The sequence below is a fragment of the Caretta caretta genome, chromosome 5 (genome assembly GCF_965140235.1).
Source record: "Caretta caretta isolate rCarCar2 chromosome 5, rCarCar1.hap1, whole genome shotgun sequence".
Classification (NCBI taxonomy): Eukaryota; Metazoa; Chordata; order Testudines; family Cheloniidae; genus Caretta; species Caretta caretta.
The window spans coordinates 4,928,015-4,949,180 of record NC_134210.1 but is presented as its reverse complement, the minus strand read 5'-3'; the positions used below and the strand labels follow the sequence as shown (position 1 = coordinate 4,949,180).

Genomic DNA, 21,166 nt, shown 5'->3' with positions numbered 1-21,166 from the left:
AATGCTCTAAGTGCATTAACTCGGCGGAGTGCTTCCACAATACTGAGGCTAGCATCGACTTCCGGAGCGTTGCACTGTGGGTAGCTATCCCACAGTTCCCGCAGTCTCCACCACCCGTTGGAATTCTGGGTTGAGATTCCAATGCCAAATGGGGTAAAAACATTGTCGTGGGTGGTTCTGGGTACATGTCGTCAGGCCCTCCCTCCCTCCATGAGGGCAAAAGCAGACAATCGTTTCGCGCCTTTTTTCCTGAGTTACCTGTGCAGACGCCATACCACGGCAAGCATGGAGCCTGCTCAGCTCACTGTCACCGTATGTCTCCTGGGTGCTGGCAGACGCAGTACTGCATTGCTACACAGCAGCAGCTCATTGCCTTATGGCAGCAGACGGTGCAATAGGCCTGATAACCATCCTTATCATGTCCGAGGTGCTCCTGGCCACCTCGGTAAGGTCGGTCAGGAGCGCCTGGGCAGACATGGGCGTAGGGACTGAAATAGGAGTGACTCGACCAGGTCATTCTCTTTAGTCCTGCTGGCAGTCCTACTGCACCGTCTTCTGTCAAGCAGCCAGGAGATGAGGATGGCTAGCAGTCCTACTGCACCATCTGCTGCCAGCCAAAGATGTAAAAGATGGATGGAGTGGATCAAAACAAGAAATAGACCAGATTTGTTTTGTATTCATTTGCTCCCCCCTCCCTCCCTCTGTGAAATCAACGTCCGACAGTCGTTTCAATGAGGTCTGTCAGGGGCACCTTGAAAAGTTTAATGGAGATTCAGTCCTGCCTTAAATACATGGGGGAGGGATAGCTCAGTGGGTTGAGCATTGGGTTGTGCATTAGCCTGCTAAACCCAGGGTTTTGAGTTCAATCCTTGAGGGGGCCATTCTGTGTGACAGTTGTTTTTGTTTCTCCTTGATGTAAAGCCACCCCCTTTGTTGATTTTAATTCCCTGTAAGCGAACACTGTAAGCCATGTCATCAGTCACCCCTCCCTCCATCAGAGCAATGGCAGACAATCGTTCCACGCCTTCTTTCTGTGCAGATGCCATACCACGGCAAGCATGGAGCCCACTCAGATCACTTTGGCAATTAGGAGCACATTAAACACCACACGCATCATCCAGCAGTATATGTAGCACCAGAACCTGGCAAAGCGAAACCGGGCGAGTAGGCGACTTCAGCATGGTGACGAGAGTGATGAGGACATGGACACAGACTTCTCTCAAAGCACAGGCCCTGGCAACGTGGGCATCATGGTGCTAATGGGGCAGGTTCATGCCATGGAATGCCGATTCTGGGCCTGGGAAACAAGCACAGACTAGTGGGACCGCATAGCGTTGCAGGTCTGGGATGATTCCCAGTGGCATAAGGGCACTTTCATGGAACTTTGTGACTTGCTTTCCCCTGCCCTGAGGCGCAAGAATACCAAGATGAGAGCAGTCCTCACAGTTGAGAAGTGAGTGGCAATAGCCCTGTGGAAGCTTGCAAAGCCAGACAGCTACCGGTCAGTCAGGAATCAATTTGGAGTGGACAAATCTACTGTGGGGGCTTCTGTGATGCAAGTAGCCAACGCAATCAAAGATCTGCTAATATCAAGGGTAGTGACCCTGATCATAATCAGGTCATAGTGGATTGCTTTGCTGCAATGGGATTACCTAACTGTGGTGGGGCGATAGATGGAACCCATATCCCTATCTTGGCACTGGGGCACCAAGCCGGCGAGTACATAAACCGCAAAGGGTACTTTTCAATAGTGCTGCAAGCACTGGTGGATCACAAGGGACGTTTCACCAACATCAATATGGGATGGCCGGGAAAGGTACATGACGCTCGCATCTTCAGGAACTCTGGTCTGTTTCAAAAGCTGCAGGAAGGGACTTTATTCCCAGACCAGAAAATAACCGTTGGGGATGTTGAAAAGCCTATACTTATCCTTGGGGACCCAGCCTACCCCTTAATGCCATGGCTCATGAAGCCGTACACAGGCAGCCTGGACAGTAGTCAGGAGCTGTTCAACTACAGGCTGAGCAAATGTAGAATGGTGGTAGAATGTGCATTTGGACGTTTAAAAGCGCGCTGGCGCAGTTTACTGACTTGGTTAGACCTCAGCGAAACCAATATTCCCACTGTTATTACTGTTTGCTGTGTGCTCCACAATATCTGTGAGAGTAAGGGGGAGACGTTTATGGTGGGGTGGGAGGTTGAGGCAAATTGCCTGACCGCTGGTTACGCGCAGCCAGACACCAGGGCAATTAGAAGAGCACAGGAGCATGCAGTGTGCATCAGAGAAGCTTTGAAAACCAGTTTCATGACTGGCCAGGCTACAGTATGAAAGTTCTTTTTTTTTCTCCTTGATGAAACTCCCCCATTCCCCCCCGGTTCACTCTACTTCCCTGTAAGCTAACCACTCTCCCCTTCGATCACCACTTGCAGAGGCAATAAAGTCATTGTTGCTTCACATTCATGCATTCTTTATTAATTCATCACACAAATAGGGGGATAACTGCCAAGGTAGCTCAGAAGGGGTGGTGGAGAAGGGAAGCACCAGGAGGAGTGGTGGAGGAGGGAAGGACAAGGCCGCACAGCACTTTAAAAGTTTAAAACTTTAAAACTTATTGAATGCCAGCCTTCTGTTGCTTGGGCAATCCTCTGGGGTGGAGTGGCTGCGTGGCCTGAGGCCCCCCCACCGCGTTCTTGGGAGTCTGGATGAGGAGGCTATGGAACTTGGGGAGGAGGGCAGTTGGTTACACAGGGGCTGTAGCAGTGGTCTGTGCTCCAGCTGCCTTTCCTGCAGCTCAACCATATGCTGGAGCATTTTAGTTTGATCCTCGAGCAGCCTCAGCATTGAATCCTGCCTCCTCTCATCATGCTGCTGCCACCTTTCAGCTTCAGCCCTCTCTTCAGCCTGCCACCTCTCCTCCCGGTCATTTTGTGCTTTTCTGCACTCTGACATTGTCTGCCTCCACACATTCATCTGTGCTCTGTCAGTGTGGGTGGACAGCATGAGGTCAGAAAACATTTCATTGTGAGTGCATTTTTTTTGCCTTCTGATCTTTGCTAGCCTCTTGGAAGGAGAAGATCCTGTGATCCTTGAAACACATGCAGCTGGTGGAGGAAAAAAAAGGGACTTGTATTTAAAAAGACATGTTTTATAGAACAATGGGTACACTCTTTCACGGTAAACCTTGCTGTTAACATTACATACAACAACAACATTACATAGCACATGTGCTTTCATTACAAGGTCACATTTTGCCTTCCCCCACCACGTGGCTAACCCCTCACCACTCCCCGCTCCCCGTGGCTAACAGCAGGGAACATTTTTGTTCAGCCACAGGCAAACAGCCCAGCAGGAACGGGCACCTCTGAATGTCCCCTTAAAAAAAGCACCCTATTTTAGCTAGGTGACCATGAATGATATCACTCTCCTGAGGATAACACAGAGAGATAAAGAACAGATGTTGTTTGAATGCCAGCAAACATACACTACTATGCTTTGTTCTGCAATGATTCCTGACTACTACTGGCCTGGCCTGGCATGTGCTACTGGCCTGGCATAGTAAAGTGTCCTACCATCGTGGATGGAATAAGGCTGTCCTCCCCAGAAACCTTTTTCAAAGGCTTTGGGAGTACATCCAGGAGCGCTTTATGGAGATGCCCATGGAGGATTTCCGCTCCATCTCCAGACACGTTAACAGACTTTTCCAGTAGCTGTACTGGCCACGAATGCCAGGGCAAATTAATCATTAAACACGCTTGCTTTTAAACCATGTATACTATTTAAAAAGGTACACTCACCAGAGGTCCCTTCTCCGCCTGGCGGGTCTGGGAGGCAGCTTTGGGTGGGTTCGGGGGGGTACTGGCTCCAGGTCCAGGGCGAGAAACAGTTCCTGGCTGTCGGGAAAACCGGTTTCTCCGCTTGCTTGCTGTGAGCTATCTACAACCTCATCATCATCATCTTCCTCGTTCCCCAAACCTACTTCCGTGTTGCCTCCCTCTCCATTGAAGGAGTCAAAGCACACAGTTAGGGTAGTAGTGGCTGAACCCCCTAGAATGGCATGCAGCTCATCATAGAAACGGCATGTTTGGGGCTCTGACCCGGAGCGGCAGTTTGCCTCTCTGGTTTTCTGGTAGGCTTGCCTCAGCTCCTTAAGTTTCACGCGACACTGCTTTGGGTCCCTGTTATGGCCTCTGTCCTTCATGCCCTGGGAGATTTTGACAAATGTTTTGGCATTTCGAAAACTGGAACGGAGTTCTGATAGCACGGATTCCTCTCCCCATACAGCGATCAGATCCCGTACCTCCTGTTTGGTCCATGCTGGAGCTCTTCTGCGATTCTGGGACTCCATCATGGTCACCTCTGCTGATGAGCTCTGCATGGTCATCTCTGCTGATGAGCTCTGCACTCACCTGCAGCTTGCCATGCTGCCAAAGAGGAAATGAAATTCAAAAGTTTGCAGGCCTTTTCCTGTCTACCTGGTCAGTGCATCTGAGTTGAGAGGGCTGTCCAGAGCGGTCACAATGGAGCACTCTGGGATAGCTCCTGAAGGCCAATACCATCGAATTGTGTCCACAGTACCCCAAATTCAACCCGGCAAGGCCGATTTCAGCGCTAATCCCCTTGTCGGGGGTGGAGTAAAGAAATCGATTTTAAGAGCCCTTTAAGTCGAAAAAAAGGGCTTCATAGTGTGGACGGGTACAGTGTTAAATCGATTTAATGCTGCTAAATTCGACCTCAACTCCTAGTGTAGACCAGGGCTAACAAATTTATTTGAGCATAAGCTTTTGTGAGCTACAGTTTTCACTTCATCGGATCTGATGAAGTGAGCTGTAAATCGCGAAAGCTTATGCTCAAATAAGTTTGTTAGTCTCTAAGGTGCCACAAGTCCTCCTTTACTTATTATATCCTTGGGGTTTTTTAATTTAATATTTTTGTATTGTTAAAAATATACACCTGCATTTTCAAACCTAACTTCTGATTTGGATTGCCTCAGTTTGGGCATATTGAACTTGAGCTCCATTATTTATTTTAATGTAGAATTATAGAAGAGAGACCTACCCAAAGGCTTGTCTAAACTCTACAGTGCCACTGTAGCACTTCAGTGTAGACACTACCTACGTCAACAGAAGGGATTCTTCTGTTGTCATAGGTAATCCACCTCCCCAAGAAATGGTAGCTAAATCTACATGGAGATTTAGGTCAGTTTACCTACACCGCTCAGGGGTGTGGATTTTTCACACCCCTGACTGACGTAGTTAAACCAACCTAATTTTCTAGCACACTCACTAATTATACAATAGATTAAAATCCCAGCAGCAGCAAAATGATCATTCCAATGGGAGTGCAGCCAGAGCCAGACAGCTAACTATAAAGGGTCCATCAGACCCCGTTGTCTTTAGGGAAGCATAATCTCAGCCCTCTCTGAAACCTGGTCAGACAGATGTATTTTGCAGCATCCCCAGAGAGTCGCCACATTTGGGCTGTTTCAGACCTCAGGGATCAAGTTCCAGTATCCCGGAGCCCTCGCAGAGAATGCCCTGCCAGCCACTCCTTCTCTTTTATAACAAAGGAGATCCAGCTCAAGCAACTCTGTTGATAGCTGTGCCATTATGGCCTGGGGAGAGTGGGAGGCCCCTCAAGTACGCTAGTCCATAGGTGCTGAGTTTTCTTTTTCCCCGGGGGTGCTCTACCCCCACTCTGCCCCAAGGCCCTGTCCCAACTCTAGCCCCTCTCCCAAGGCCCCGCCCTCGCTCCGCCTCTTCCGGCCCCCCTCCAACCCTTTCCCCAAGGCCCTGCGCACCTGCCGTCCCCAAGCATCTCCCCCAGCTGCCAAACAGTGGTGGCAGGTGGGTGCTGAGTACCCCCCTTTTTTTTCCCATGGGTGCTCCAGCCCTGGAGCACCCATGGAGTTGGCACCTATCCGCTAGTCCCAGGACACTTAGGGCTTTATAGGTCATTACCAACACCTAAACTCCACCTGTAGATCAATAAGCAGCCAGTGCTGGGGTCACGTGCTCCCTGCGAGATGTCCTGTTCAATAAGTGAGCTGCTACATTCTGCACCAGCTTCAGTATTGGAGGCCAGGTCTACCCTACAGACTTATATTGGTGTAACTCTGTCACTCAGGGGTATGAAAAATCCACCACCCTGAGTGACACAGTTATATCGACCAAACCCCCGATGTACACAGCGCTGTGTCGGTGGGAAACTTCTCCCGTTGGCATAACTACCACCTCTAGAGGGTTAACTACACTGACGAGAGACGCTCTCCTGTTGGGGAAGGAGCATCTTCACTTAAGTGCTACAGTAACTGATGCAGTGTTTTAAGTGTAGACCTGCCCTGAGTGGTTTAAAGTGTTGTCCGTTGCAATAGGCTGACCTTGAGGTGACAAAAGCGTGGATAACGGTGGCAAGGTTTGCATCTGAAAGAAAAGGTTGCAACCTCCAGGCCACACGCAGATGGTGAAAAGCTGTCTGGGTTACGGTTATAATATGATTGTCAAGCAGGATCTGGGGTCTAAAATCACCCCTAAATTGTGAACTCTAGCAACTAATGGCAGACATAATCCCTAAGGTGAAGGGGCTTGTATTACCTCCACCGTCTCCTCCAGCTGCTTCTCCTTACTCATCATCATCTCATTCGTCTCTGGGTTAAGCGTCTGTCAGCCTGCTCTCAGCCATGCCCTAATGAGAAGGACCTGATTTTACAAAGTACTGAGCGTCCATCCTTTGTAAAATCAGGTCTCTTCCACCTGTCTTAGGTTGGGCACCCAAAAATTGAAGCATCTGTAAATGATGAAAAGGTATAATGAAAGAAAATGATCTGGGTTGACCCACTATTTGTAGGCTTTGCGGTAGAAGTGACTTACAAAGGAGAAAAAATTGGGGTTCCACCCATATTTGCTCCGTTATGATGCATAAAGAAAGCCTGAAAGATTTGTGTCAAAAAGACAGGAGGCAAGCGGGGATTTTCTGCTTGGTTTGTACATTAGCGATTCAGGTCCCATCTTGGCTGAAAGACTCTGGTGGCTAGAATACAAATGAAGTGATGACATCACATGAGTCAGGAGAGTGAAAATCAAGCATTTGAGAGAATACACTGTACCCCTGGGTGGGCTGTCAGCAGTGGGATTGAACCTGGTACTTCAATACACATGAGCTACTACTGCCCGAGCTAGAAGACCAATCTCTGTTAGCTAAGGCTATAGCAGGCTCATCAACCTGTATGTGTGACCCTGTCAGCCCCGAGTGTGTTACAAGAGCAGTAGGGATTTTTAATCAGACTGTTCAAAACTTAGGGTGGGGGGTTGTTAATTCCTATTTAATGTCAATGTTTCATGAACCCTTGGGAAGGAGGAAGTCTGTACACCAGTGATCTTCCACCTTTTTACGCACAAGATCACTTTTTGAATTTAAGTGCAACCCAGGATCTACCCTGCCACTTCTCTGAGGTCCCGCCCCTTTCCCAAAGCTCTGCCCCGCTCCCTCCAGCCCCCCCCTCCATTGCTTACTCTCCCCCACCCTCACTCATTTTCACCAGGCGGGGGCAGGAGGTTGGGGTTCGGGAGGGGGTGCGGGCTCTGGGCTGGGGCCAAGGGGTTCAGAGTGTGGGAGGGGGCTCTGGGCTGACCCTGGGACAGGGTGCTGGAGGGGGTGAGGGGTGCAGGCTCTGGGAGGGAGTTTGGGTGCAGGAGGGGTCTCTGGGCTGGGGAAGAATGTTGGGGTGCAGGAGGTGGTACAAGGTGCTGGCTCCAGGAGGGGGGTCAGGGATGGGGCAGGAGGTTCGGAATGTGGGAAGGGGGTTGGGGTGCAGGAGAGGGTATGAGGTGCTGGCTCCGAGAGGGGGCTCAGGTCTGGGGGTTGGGGTGTGAGCTCCCACTGGGCGACACTTACCTTTGGTGGCTCCCAATTGGTGGTGCAGCAAGGGTAAGGCAGGCTCCCTGTCTGCCCTGGCCCCACACCACTCCCGGAAGTGGCCAGCATGCCCCTGTGGCCCTGGGGGCAGGCACGTGGCTCCGTTCACTGCTCCTTCCTGCAAGCACGACCCCCGCAGCTCCCATAGGCCGCAGCTCCCCATTCCCAGCCAATGGGAGCTGCAGCGGCAGGGCTTGCAGGCAGGAGCAGTGTGCGGAGACTCCTGCCTCTCCCAGAGGCTGAGCGGGAGTGCTAGCCATTTCTGGGACCAGCGTGGGGCTGGGGCAGGCAGGGAGCCTGCCTTAGCCCTGCTGTGCCACCAGACTTCTTGCGGCCAGAGATCACAATTGACTGGCAGAGGGTCCAAGATCGACCAGTCGATTGCGATCTACGGGTTGATGACCACTGCTGTACACAAACGTGCACCAGTTTAACTAAAGGTGTATTTTAAAACTCATTTAGTTAAACTGGCGCAATCCCTGTGTAGACATTCTTATTTTGGTTTAAAAGTGACTTCTTTGGTTTAGATTTCTCCCTCCCCCTCCCCCCGAATTAAGCTAATTGAAAGTAAGACACTCGGAGCAAAATAAGAGCATCTACACAGGGTTTTGCATCAGGTTTACTAAATGGGTTTAGACACTGATTTAACTTAAACTGGTGCAACTTCTGTGTGTAGGCAAGGCCTTTGTTAAAGATGTGACACCTTCACGTTTTGAGTTAAGGTGTGAGACCTGTCAGTCAAAATCCTTTGAGACCACCAAGCAGTCCTCCAGTAAACTAGATCAGACATGTTTGATATTTCGAAGGTATCATTATTATTTATTACTGGTGTAGCATCACCACTGTTGATCACGCTTTAAATAAACACATACACACCGATCCTGCAGGATCAAAGATTGATGACACACAGAAAGCTAGCAGGATTGGGCTGTTGGTTTAGCCATGTACCTGTCTCATATGGTGCACCGTGTAAGGGGCTGGTTCTGCAATGCTTATGTACGTGAGTTGTCCCATTGAAATCCATGGGATTTTTAGTTTGAGTAAGGACTACTTGCATGAGTAAATGGGGCAAAATCAGGCCTCAAGTCAACAATATCATTATTTGCTTGGAACTATGGGACTGCCAAAAGCAGATCATTAAACTGAAATAGAAATTAAGCTACATTACACCAAACTGCTGCATGCTTCATTGACGACAGTGGGAAGTTTTAAATTGACACTTTGATGATCCCCTTGGCCTTTTCCTTTTCACTATTAGCTCTTTCCAGAGGTGACTCCCGGAAACTAAAAGGGCAGTATGTTCTGAGCAAGTGAAAGGAAATGCTGCTTCTTGCAAAACAGTCAGCCTGCAGAATTCAGAGCCACGGGGGGACATTGAGTCACATTCTTGGGTGTCAAATAAAGCATAGAGAATTTCCTGATTGCTAACTCTGGTGCTGTGCAAACTGAAATGATCAACTGAAATAATTCAGGACTAGAATCTTATGTTTACTGCTGGTGAGCAGTATCATACTCCATGAGTGAGCCCATTGAAGTTAAAGTATCAAGGGTATCAGAATCTGGACCTTGGGGTGTATAGTATTGTGCCCTTGGCTAAATGCATCCTGAATAGGTTTTTTTCAGACTCCTCAAAAGCAGAGCTGGTCAAACACTTAAAGAAAAACAACAACAACCAGGATTGGGGAATATTTGTATACATAAAAGTGCTGATTTCAGTTCACTGTAATTAATGGGGCGATAGCTGTAATCTGGAAGCACCTGGATGGCTGCTGGATATTTGTGAAAACGTTTGCAAATCCTGAATGTTAGCAAATGGTTCAGCTGAAAATTCAACCCAGAAAGTGTGTGGTTTGTTAATCACTCGCTATTCTCAGTTCTGCTGTTTTAAAATGAATCCATTATCCAGCCCAGTGACAGTAACTGTCCCATGTTCATTAGGTGACCAAGGACACCGCACAAACAGCTAAACCCTGGTCTACACTACGAGTTTAGGTCAAATTTAGCAGCGTTAGGTCAATTTAACCCTGCACCCGTCCACACCACGAAGCCATTTTTGTCGACTTAAAGGGCTCTTAACATCAATTTTTGTACTCCTCCCTGACAAGGGGATTAGCGCTAAAATCGACATCGCTGGGTAAAATTTAGGGTAGTGTAGACGCAATTTGACGGTATTGGCCTCTGGAAGCTATCCCAGAGTGCTCCATTGTGACCACTCTGGGCAGCACTTTCAACTCAGATGCACTAGTCAGGTACACACGAAACGCCCCGGGAGCTTTTGAATTTCATTTCCTGTTTGGCCAGCGTGGCAAGCTCATCAGCACAGGTGACCATGCAGTCCCAGAATCACAAAAGAGCTCCAGCATGGACCGAATGGGAGGAACTGGATCTGATCTCTGTATGGGGAGACGAATCCGTGCTATCAGAACTCTGTTCCAAAAGACGTAATGCCAATACATATGCCAAAATCTCCAAGGGCAAATGCGAGGTGTTTACAATGCTCACAACTGCAGTGGTGATCAGAGCGGGCTCCCGCTTGCAGTGCTATGGCCTATGTGTGGACAATCCAGGAAAAAGGGCGAGAAATGATTATCTGCTGCTGCTTTCACTGAGGGAGGGAGGGAATGGTCACTGATGACATGTACCCAAAATCACCTGTGGCTACCTTGTCCGTTATCTCAATTTTTTTTAATTAATAAAGAAAGAATGCATGGTTTCAAAACAATAGTTACTTTATTTCAAAGGTGGGAGGGCGGTTGGCTTACAGGGAATTAAAATCAACAAAGGGGGCGAGTTTGCATCAAGGAGAAAAACACACAACTGTCACACCATAGCCTGATCAGTAATGAAACTGGTTTTCAAAGTCTCTGTGATGCACAGCGCACCTTGCTGTGCTCTTCTAATCAGTGTCTGGTTGGTCAAAATCGGACGCCAGGCGATTTGCCTCACCCCCCCCCCCCGCCATAAACGTCTCCCCCTTACTCTCATAGATATTATGGAGCACACAGCAAGGAGCAATAACAATGGGAATGTTGGTTGCGCTGAGGTCTGACCTAGTCAGCAAACAGTGCCAGCGAGCTTTTAAATGTCCAAAGGCACATTCTACCACCATTCTGCACTTGCCCAGCCTATAGTTGAACTGCTCCTTACTACTGTCCAGGCTTCATGAGCCATGGGAGCAAGGGGTAGGCTGGGGTGGGCGTGACCGCGCGATGCTGCTGGCTGGGAGAGCAGCCTGAGGCAGAAGCCTCCAGCTCTCAGGAGATCAGGATAGCAGAGCTGCAGCGGAAGCAGTGGAGCGAGCAAAACACCGTTGATGAGGATGGCTCGCAGTCCTACTGCACCATCTGCTGCAGAGTTGCAGCGGAATCAGTGGAGCCGTTCACCCTTGAGGCGAAGGCACCCAGGAGCTGCTGCTGTGTGGCCAAGGCAAAAGAGCAAGAGCCCTGGAGCTGTTACATGTGGAATGTGCAGCTGCAAGGGCAGAAATATGATGCACCTAAAATCTAAAAAGGCCCGCACATTTCCCAGAGTCGCTACCCTTGATAACAGAACGTCAGTGATTGCATTGGCTACTTGGATCACTGCAGCCCCCACAGTAGACTTGCCCACAACAACAGTGGTGACGGTGAGCTAAGCGGGCTCCCGCTTGCAGTGCTGTGGCGTCTGTGCGGATAACCCAGGAAAAAAGCCACGAAACAATTGTCTGCCTTTGCTTTCATGGAGGGAGGGAGGAAGGGAGGGAGAGAGGAGCAACTGACGACATGTACCCAAAACCACCCACGACAATGTTTTTGCCCCTTCAGGCATTGGGAGCTCAACCCAGAATTCCAATGGGCAGCGGAGACTGCGGGAAATGTGGGATAGCCACCCACAGTGCACTGCTCTGAAAGTCGATGCTAGCTACGGTACTGTGGACGTACTCCGCCAACTTACTGCGTTGAGTGGGGACGCACGCAATGGACTGTATAAAACCACTTCCGAAAAATCGACTTCTATAAAATCAACCTAATTTCATAGTGTAGACATACCCTAAGAGTGAAAACAAACAGTTCATGGACAATCTGTCATCTGAAATGATTTACCCTTTGTGACTGTCTTTAGCACTTTGCTTGTTTGGGATGGCGTGTTTGCAGGAAACAGGGCTGGCATGAGGGCCTTGGCTGTCTTAAACCCTGTTGTGGAGCTAGTGCAATATTTCCTTCCTGTGTGTTCAAAGTTCCTTCGAAAGCAGGGAAGATGTGTAGCTCTAATGTGTTATTTGGTGGTGGTGCAGAAGTTACAGGTTCGGCATCAGGGGGATTTATGTGTTCTGGATATTTTATTATACATCAGCAGAACCCTTGTTTCTAAGGAAGTAGCAGAGTTATACATTGTGACTGGCCTGCTGCTGAAATGTAAACACAAAGCATTTATCAAAAAGGAATATCAATGACAGGTCAAGCCATTTGTTTTCAAATCCCTAGTCCATTATCCAGTCCTAACGTATGATTCCATTTGTCTTATTGCTGTTCTGTAAAATAGTATACTTCAAAAAACCAAACAAAATATTTAGTTAGCTGGTGAGCTTGTGTTTAGAGTCAGAGCCAGGCCAGGAGTGGCTTACAGAGGAAAAATCAATTTCAAATGGACCTTTAAAAAAAATTTGGCCTATCAAGTCCATTGAAGATTAATTTGAATAAGATACAGAATTTATCAATCCTGAAAGAGAAAGTAACCCAATTAGAAAATAGCTTACTTTGATTTATATTCGTGCCATATGGGGGCTTATTCATGGTTACATTACTGAAGAGTTACAGCCTAACGGGCTAATAAGAAAACTGACATATGACTTTTCCACTTCTTCTAGACAGAATTTAATTGGCTCACGCTCAGTTCCTGTAAACAAAGACTTTTTAAAAAGTCGGCCTATTTCATACTCACCAAATTAAAACAGACGATCATCTTTAAGGCAGGGTCTAGCATTCATAGAATCATAGAATATCAGGGTTGGAAGGGACTTCAGGAGGTCATCTAGTCCAGTCCCCTGCTCAAAGCAGGACCAATCCCCAACTAAATCATCCCAGCCAGGGCTTTGTCAAGCCTGACCTTAAAAACCTCTAAGGAAGGAGATTCCACCACCTCCCTAGGTAATGCATTCCAGTGTATCTCCACTGGACTCTTTCCAATTTTTCCACATCTTCCTTGTAGTGGGGGGCCCAAAACTGGACACAGTACTCCAGATGAGGCCTCATCAATGTCGAATAGAGGGGAACGATCACGTCCCTCGATCTGCTGGCAATGCCCCTACTTATACATCCCAAAATGCTATTGGCCTTCTTGGCAACAAGGGCACACTGTTGACTCATATCCAGCTTCTCGTCCACTGTAACCCCTAGGTCCTTTTCTGTAGAACTGCTGCCTAGCCATTCGGTCCCTAGTCTGTAGCTGTGCATGGGATTCTTCCGTCCTAAGTGCAGGACTCTGCACTTGTCCTTGTTGAACCTCATCAGATTTCTTTTGGCCCAATCCTCTAATTTGTCTAAGGCCCTTTGTATCTTATCCCTACCCTCCAGCGTATCTACCTCTCCTCCCAGTTTAGTGTCATCTGCAAACTTGCTGAGGGTGCAATCCACACCATCCTCCAGATCATTTATGAAGATATTGAAGAAAACCGGCCCAAGGACTGATCCTTGGGGCACTCCACTTGATACTGGCTGCCAACTAGACATGAAGCCATTTATCACTACCCGTTGAGCCTGACAATCTAGCCAACTTTCTATCCACCTTATAGTCCATCTTTGAGAGTATAACTCTCCTAGGTGCTGTTTCGGTACAATAGAGTAAGTATTCTCTGCTGATCTTCACTTCAAGGTGCAATCTCAGACATGAAGTTGAGAAGCCTAGGGGTGAGAGTGAGAGGAACACAGGCCATATTCCTGCTGATCTCTGTGGGGATCAGCAGGGACATTGCTCCTTATCCTGGTACAGCAGTACTTACGTGGTAAGGGGCATTACAGGGAGAAGAATTGAATTCTTTTGAAGCAGTGAATACTGGCCTCTGCTGAAGGCTGAGTTTAACAGAGTTGGTGAACCAATGAAGATCCAATATGGCCTATCTTATGTTTATCACACACTGGTGGCATATGAATTTGTTTAATTGCTCACTTCTTTCAAACATATCTTCATCTTGCCAGCATTTTAATCACTCTATCCATTAGATTTCTTCAGTGCAAGATGCCGATGGCAGCCAATGACGGGTCTAAACTTGGGTTCCCAACGTTGGTAATGCTGTTGGAGCTGAACAAGAGGTAGCAAAGGTGGGGAATTGTGATGAAATGTCTCTAGTGTCAACAGAGAAAAAGACATTGCAGGAGTTGAGAAAAGGAAATTGGTGCAATTGAGGGGGAAGTGATTTTTATTCAGACCTTTTACATTTTTGATAACACCCATTTAATTCCAATGGCTAATGCGTGTTTTGGAGAAAGGCAGTCTTCGTTAGAAATCCATCACCACCACCCTGCTTTGCCACCACCTCTAATAAATTGTGAGAGTACCAGTATACATACTGTGAAATTTCCAAGCAGACCTCTAGCAAAATCTAAGGAAGAGCACAGTTGGTATTGCAAAGGTACAAGCAGGAAAATACCAGCAAGAAAAAAGGGTTCCTTTTTAATGTATCATAAAGAGATAAGTAAAGGGGATATGCTAAAAAAAGGAAGGATAGAATGTGGAGCTGACAGGCCCCAAGCCCCCAGTCACCCAACATCTTTGTCCCTCCTGTCTCTGGCCGAGGCCTTGAAGCCCCTCTCTCCTCCTCTCTGACCCCTACCCTACCACTCATCTCCATCTCTCCCCCTTCCCCTATCTCCCCCTACTCTCTGTCCCCCAATCCGCCCCTTGCACCATCCCAACCCCCACATTCCCTGCACTGCTCTAACCCCTCACCACCTTCCCCGTTGCTCCATATTTCCTAGCTCTGCACCAAAAAAATTATAAGAATCTGACAATATGATGAGCAGTTCATGTTAGGAATCCCTTACCCAATTGAACTAGTTTTCCTTTCATCACACTCAGATTCATTGTTCAGGAAAGGGGATTTACATTATCCTTCCTGCTTACTCGAATCTTTTGTCTTCCCTCTGTTTGTTTAATGCTAACTTCCTTTGACAATACTTCGAAAGTAAAATCTCATTTGGCAGATGGATTTTAGGGCACTTTATCCCTCTTCAACCAGAAATTATGGTGTCAGGACAAAATTTCCAAAAGGAGCCCCTGCAAAATGCAAGGAATATGCAAAAGACACATCCTCTGCAAACTGCTAAGGGTGGAACTCAAACTCTCAGGGGATGGATGCAGCTCAGGTTCAATGACCTCCGCATGTCACCTTGAACCTCATAGTTACTGTGACAACAGATTGCATGGAAACCCGCTTGCTTCCTCAGAGCCCTGAGCCAGAAGAAAACATAAAATCATCACTGATAAAGTTTGCAGATGACATAAAAATTTAGGGAAGGGGTAAATAATGAAGATGACAGGTCACTGATACCGAGCGATCTGGATTGCTAAGTAAGCTGGCTGCAAGCAACTAATATGTGTTTTAATACAGTTAAATGTAAATGAATACATCTAGGAACTAAGAATGTAGGCCATGCTTACAGGAGGGTGGACTCTATCCTGGAAAGCAGTGACTCTGAAAAAGATTTGAGGGATAATTAGCTGAACATGAGGTCCCAGTACGACACTGTGGCCAAAGGGGCTAATGCAAAATAGGTGAATCTAGTGTAGGAGTAAAAAGCTTATTTTATCTCTGTATTTGTGCGACCACTGCTGAAATCCTGGGTTCAGGTCTGGTGCCCACAATTCAGGACAGATGTTGATAAATTGGAGAAGGTTCAGAGAAGAGCCATGAGAATGAATAAAGGATTAGAAAACTTGCCTTACAGTGATAGACTCAAAGAGCTAAATCTATTTAGTTTAACAAAGAGAAGGTTAAGGGGTGACGTTATTACAGTCTTAGTATTTACATGGGGAACTAATATGTAATAATGGGCTCTTCGATCAAGCAGAGAAAGGTCTAACATGATCCAATGGCTGAAAGTTGAAGCTAGACAAATTCAGACTGGAAATAAGGCATACATTTTTAACAGTGAGGGTAATTAACCATTGGAACAATTTACCGAGGGTCATCTAGATTCTCCATCCCTGGCAATTTTAAATCAAGGTTAGATGTTTTTCTAAAAGCTCTGCTCTAGGAATTGTTTGGAGGAAGTTCTTTGGCCTGTGTTCTACAGGAAATCAGATTCGATAATCACAATGGTCCCTGCTGGCCTTGGAATCTATCAATCAAGTCTTGCTGCACATGTGCATGTCACTCTGAGGAATGTCAGTTTGGCATGTGCCGATCTGTAGCTATGAACTGTACCCTTAACTAGGTGACCATACTTCCCAAAGGGAAAACGGGATACCGCATGCGTGGGGCTAGCCCGACCCTTCCTCCCCCCTCCCCCGCCCCCGGCCGCGCAGCTGGCATTGCTGTTTGACTAGCCCTACCTCCCCTGTCACGAGGCTGGGGCTGGCGTGACTGCTCACTTGAGCCCTGCCTGCTCCCTGCCGGAGCCTTGACTCCCCCCTGCATGAGGCTGGCATCACCACGCACTCCCCCCCCGCACGTTCCTCTGCACCCCACTTTTGTCAAAATGTGGGCATTTATCCCATTTGCTCTTGCCAACTTGATCAGACAAATGCCCACTTTTGCCAAAAAAGTCGGGATAGCTGGGACAGGGCTTAAAAAAGGGGATTGCCCTGGCCAAAACGGGACGTACGGTCATCCTACCTTTAACAACTTGTTCTCTGTTAGTTCCCTAAAGCGGCAGTGGGTGCTGTGTATTAGCTGAGATCAATCCCAAGTGACTGAGAGCAGTTTGGGGAGGACCAGAGGCATAGTTTGAGCCCAACAAGTTGAAAGAAGTAGATGATTTTGTAAAATGCTAGTGTTTTTGTGGGGGAGGGGCTAGGGAATCCCTTGCTCAAATGGCCCCAAATTTGGATCACTAATCCTACTCTGCATCCCCATAAGGCACAGCAAATTTCAACACAACCAAAGTCGTCATGTGGATTTTAGAGCACTTAGAATAGTACACCTTTAAACAGACGGTGATGCTCAACTTGAACTGGAGAGTTAGTGCCCCATTATAATACAAGATTTTGGAAAGTGGGTGTCCAAAATGAGTCTCCTAAGTCGCTATTTAGGCACCTAAACAAATGGCCTGACTGACAGTTGCACTGAAGGCAATGTAACAGACTGGCAGCCTTTGCCTTAAGTGTCCCATCCTGTTAGCAGCCTGATCCTGCTGGGAAAGCATAAAGTGGGTTCCACTGAAACACTGTGACACCTGCCTCCCTGGGTAGAAGGGAGGTTGGAGTGGTTGTCTGAGAGAGAGGATTTGGGCTGAGTCTTAAGGGTAAAACTCTTGGAACAGCCAAGCCTGGGGAGAAGGTTGGAACTGAATGTTGGTTAGTCCAAGATTTCTTTGTTAATAGAACCAAACCTTTGGAAAGGGGTGAGTTTGGACTCCACCTAGCCTGTGGATTGTGCATAGGGAGCAGGCTGGGGAATATGCCTGCTCACAGGAATCACTCTTGGATCACCTGGATTAAATGTGGAATGTAAAGCCTGGATAGCAGGAAAAACCACATCCTGTGTGACTTAGATGATGTTTTTCAAGGAGCTTTGGAGATGCCAGCTGATCAGCAATGTGGAGGACATTTACTGCAGTGGCAGTGAAGGAGGAGGAGAAGTCAGGGTAACTTCTTCTCCTGCCTTCTTCCCCTGTGATTTGCAGAAAGAGCTGGTGCCAGTTTCACACAGTGCCTGTCATTCAGAGTGGGGGGAGATGGGGGCTGAGCTGGGCTGCAGTGTGCTCAACTCAGCACCCTCCTTTCCTCGAACGGAAAAGGGAGAGATCTCCATTCTCCCTCTTTTATATGGGAAAGAAAAGGGTAAATCAGGTAAACATCTTACATGAAACAAACTGTACCATCGAATCTCTCCGGATAGGAATTCCATGCTTGCATAATAAGAATATAGCAGTCAGAATATCCTACTGACCACCTGACCAGGATGGTGACAGTGACTGTGAAATGCTAAGGGAGGTTAAAGAGGCAACAAAAGCAGAAAGCGCAACGTTTAAGGGTGTTTTCAGCTATACTTGTATTGTCTGGGTACATGTCACCACAGGACATTATGCAGAGATAAAATTTCTAGACACCATCAGTGACTGCTTCTTGGAGCAGCTAGGCTTATCCCTCAAGGGGAGAGGCAATTCTTGATTTGGTTCTAAGTGGAGCACAGGATTTGGTCCAAGAGGTGCATAGAGCTAAATTGCTTGGTAATAGTGACCACAATGTAATTAAATGTAACATTCCTGTAGGGGGGATAATACTAAAAAAGCCCACCATGGTAAGATTTAACTTTAAAAAGGGGAACTGTATGAAAATGAGGATGCTTGTTAGAGGGAAGTTAAAAGCAGCTGTCATAAGGGTTAAATACCTGCAAGCAGCATGGCAACTATTTAAAAACACCATAATAGAGGCTCAGACTAAATATATACCCCAAATTAGAAAAGAAAGTAAGAGCACCAAAGGAATGCCGCCATGGATAGCCAGCAGATTAATGGAGGCCATTATAGGCAAAAGGCATCCTTTAAAATTGGGAAGTCAAATCCTAAGTGCACAAACTCTGGCAGATTAAGTGTAAAAGTATCATAAGACAGGCCAAGAAAGAATGTAAGAAGCAACTTGCTAAAGATGCACAAACTAACAGTAAGAATTTTTTTAAGTACTTCAGAAGCAGCAAGCCTGAGAAGCAGACAGTAGGGTCTACACTGCAATAAAAAACCCGCAGCATGAGGCTTAGGGCCTGAGTCAATAGACTTGGGCTGCGGGGCTGAAAATTGCAGTATAGATGTTCCGGCTCAGGCTGGAGCCCAAGCTCTGAGACCCTCTCCGCTAGTGGGGTCTCAGAGTCCAGCCTCCAGCCTGAGGCCAAACGTCTACACTTCAGTTCTTATCTCCACAGCCTGAGCCCTTTGAGTCCGCGTCAGCTGACCCAGGCCAGCCATGGCTATGCCGCAGGTCTTTTATTGCAGTGACCAATCTGCTAAAGGAGCTCTCAATGAAGATAAGGCCATTGCCCAAATAAATTTGTTAGTCTCTAAGGTGCCACAAGGACTCCTCGTTGTTATTGCAGAGAAGCTAAATGATAAACACTAATAAGTCACCAGGTCCAGATGGGTTTCAGAGTAACAGCCGTGTTAGTCTGTATTCGCAAAAAGAAAAGGAGTACTTGTGGCACCTTAGAGACTAACCAATTTATTTGAGCATGAGCTTTCGTGAGCTACAGCTCACTTCATTGGATGCATACTGTGGAAAGTGTAGAAGATCTTTTTATACACACAAAGCATGAAAAAATACCTCCCCCCACCCCACTCTCCTGCTGGTAATAGCTTATCTAAAGTGATCACTCTCCTTACAATGTGTATGATAATCAAGTTGGGCCATTTCCAGCACAAATCCAGGTTTTCTCACCCCTCCCCCCCCCACACACAAACCCACTCTCCTGCTGGTAATAGCTTATCTAAAGTGACCACTCGCCTTACAATGTGTATGATAATCAAGGTGGGCCATTTGCAGCACAAATCCAGGGTTTAACAAGAACGTCTGGGGGGGGGGTAGGAAAAAACAAGGGGAAATAGGTTACCTTGCATAAACACTTAGCCACTCCCAGTCTCTATTAAAGCCTAAATTAATTGTATCCAATTTGAAAATGAATTCCAATTCAACAGTTTCTCGCTGGAGTCTGGATTTGAAGTTTTTTTGCTGTAATATCGCAACTTTCATGTCTGTAATCGCGTGACCAGAGAGATTGAAGTGTTCTCCGACTGGTTTATGAATGTTATAATTCTTGACATCTCAAGAATGGGGGTGGGGTGAGAAAACCTGGATTTGTGCTGGAAATGGCCCAACTTGATTATCATACACATTGTAAGGAGAGTGATCACTTTAGATAAGCTATTACCAGCAGGAGAGTGGGGTGGGGGGAGGTATTTTTTCATGCTTTGTGTGTATAAAAAGATCTTCTACACTTTCCACAGTATGCATCCGATGAAGTGAGCTATAGCTCACGAAAGCTTATGCTCAAATAAATTGATTAGTCTCTAAGGTGCGACAAGTACTCCTTTTCTTTTTGCAGGTCCAGATGGTATCACCCAAGAGTTCTGAAGGAACTCAAATATGAAATGGCAGAACTACTAACTGTGATATGTGCCTTGGCATGTAGGAGAATGGCCAGGCGTATCTGTGATCTAGCAGAGGTGGAAGGTTAGGAATATTGGTGTGCACTGTCGGGGGAGTCAAAGCATCCACCATTCATAGGATACCTGATATTAGATATATGCTCAATACGAAGGCAGTGTAGACTGAAGGAAGGAGCACTGGTTTGGGAGCCAGGCATTCCTGTGTAGTATTCCTGGCTCTGCCACTGACTCTCTGTGTGGCCTTTGGCAAGTTATGCCACCTTTCTGTCTGTTTCTCCATCTGTAAAAGGGGGTGATGATACTTCCCAGGGGTGCTGTGAGGATTAATTAGTGTCTTTACATGAAATAAAGCCCTATATAAATGCCAAGTCTTAGTATGCCTATGAAATGGAGTGAAGTCAGGGTAAGGCTAGTGGCCGAGCATGCATATGCCCTGATGTTGGCCTTCAAAGCCTAGCAGTGTTTTGATGATGGAAGTCTTTGAGGTGTTGACAGGGCTTTGATGGGGTATGGTCATACAAATAATAAAGATAATAATGGTGGTTCACTTAGGATGTGTGGATGCAGGACTTTGAAACAGCAAAATATGAAAGCTCAGTGCCCCTGGCTTTGAGTTCTCCATGCATAGGGAGAACCCTCTGCCTCCCTAGCATGGGTATAAACAGCAGTGTAGACAGTGAGGCACTGCTTAGGTGAGTAGAGTACAGACCCAGTGAAAGACTCCGGCAGGGGAAGGCAGTGGGGAAAGGCTCTGACTCCCACTGCCGGAGCCTTTCCCTGCTGCCACCCTCTGCCAGAGCCTTTCGCTGCTGGATGTAGCTGCACACCACAGTATGGGTGCAGCCTGCTTTTCACTGCCATGTGTGGCTACACATACCCCACATGCTGCTACCAGAGATGTGCAGTGTAGACATACCTCTAGGTATATCAGTGTAACCCTGGAATGCCTGGGAGGGACCTG

The 21,166-nt window shown here is 47.2% G+C and overlaps 1 protein-coding gene across 3 annotated transcripts in view; it reads left to right on the top strand.

The window, feature by feature from the left end:
• DNAI1 (dynein axonemal intermediate chain 1) overlaps positions 1-21,166 on the top strand; it is a 259,683-nt gene that overhangs the window by 46,605 nt on the left and 191,912 nt on the right. The gene's annotated exons all lie outside the window — the stretch shown is intronic.